A 1,583-nucleotide genomic window follows, 5' to 3' on the forward strand; every position below is an offset into this window, starting at 1 on the left:
GTGAGCAGTCTGTACAGAAAAGCTGGTTTTGACAGATTGAGGCCAAAGAGGGAGGACCGAAGGCCCTTCCCCAGGCCTCATGAGTGCAGCTGGGGCTGCCTGTAGGTGTGTGTATATATGTAGAAAGAGGCCAGAGTTTGGTTTGTGTGTATCTCTGAATGCCCAGGGTGGCCTGGGCATGAGAGGGGCGCCCTGCACCCTTCCTGCTGTTTTCTGGATGTTGCTGCCTCCAGAGCCAGAAGTCAACCCTGGGTGTTGTGGGGAGGTGTGAAGGGGGCCTTCCCCCAGGATGGGGCCTGCGGGGTGGAGCCAGCCGGGAGAGCACAGAGGGAGTCCCGGGCGGAGTCTGGGGTGCTGGCTGATGTAGCTGCCCCACTTGCTCCCATAACCAAAGGCTCCCTGACTTCTTGGGAAGGAGGGCGGAGGGGTGTAGGTGTAGGAGAGGGCTGGCATGAGAGATGGCCACGGCCAGGTCATGGAACCAGGGTGCACGTGATCACACTGTGATCCAGCCCAGAAGCCATTTCTAAACCTTGAATCCACCTCCTGTGGCCCAACCTCCTCTTACCTGGGGGCCACACAGCCTCCTTACTCGCTTCCACAGCTCTCCGCATCGTGCTCTGCTTTCCAATTCAGCGTCCAGGTTTGTTTTCCCAAGAGCCCTGTGAGAATGCCAGGCCCGAAACCTTACATACTTCCTGACCCTACCTGTCCAGCAGCTTCCCGGCTGGCCGTAAGAACTTTCCAATTTGAAGACATCCTTAGGTTGGCTGCTTTCAGAGAAGGAAGCTAACGCTGAGGTTGGGTGATGCCTTCCAAGCTCATGAAAGTAAAGGGCAGACCAGGGCTTGGTTCTCGGCTCAGCCACCTGTGAGACAGTTAGTGCTTGATGGGAAATGCAGTGGTGGGCGTCGGAGTCGGGCCTTTTAGGCAGGGTTTAGAAGGAGCTAGGACAGATTTGCTGTTTATGAGGCTTCCCTACCACGTGGCCAGCATAGTGCGTGGAAGCATCTCATTGACCCCTCACAGCAGCCCACTTTGCAGGTGAGGACACTGAGCTTGAGTGACTTCCCCAGGGTCCTAAAGCAAATAAGAATCCCAGGTCTGTCCGATGTGCCAGGCACTGGTCTTCCAGGGGAGTAAGAGCAGAGACAAGGGGGTGTGCAAAGCGGGGGGCGGGGGCTGGCCCTAAGAGCCAGGGAAACCAACACGAGGAAGAAGCCTGGGCAGAGGCTGCTTTGTAGGAGCACTGGGAGGGACCACTGTGTCCTAGGCAGTGGCAGCCGCCAGTTCGCAGAGGTGCCTGCCCCTTAAGGACAGGGCAGCCCCTCTGTCCTGGAGGCTCACCTGGGTGGCCAGATGTCAGACGTTGGAGGTCTTTGTGGATGCATCAAGGCTTTACAGCTGCCCTAGAAGGCCTGGGGCGCCCGCTGGACCCGCTCACAACAGGCCTTGGATGTAGTTAGCGCTCACAACCTTTCAGCAGAGACGTCCCGCAGGCCACCACTGCCTGCGCCCTGCCGGGCCGCCTGCCCAGCTACGTGGTACACACTGTGGCCAGATCTCTTGGTTTTCTTCCTTGA

This window comes from Canis lupus, chromosome 38 (genome assembly GCF_011100685.1).
Source record: "Canis lupus familiaris isolate Mischka breed German Shepherd chromosome 38, alternate assembly UU_Cfam_GSD_1.0, whole genome shotgun sequence".
NCBI lineage: Eukaryota > Metazoa > Chordata > Mammalia > Carnivora > Canidae > Canis > Canis lupus.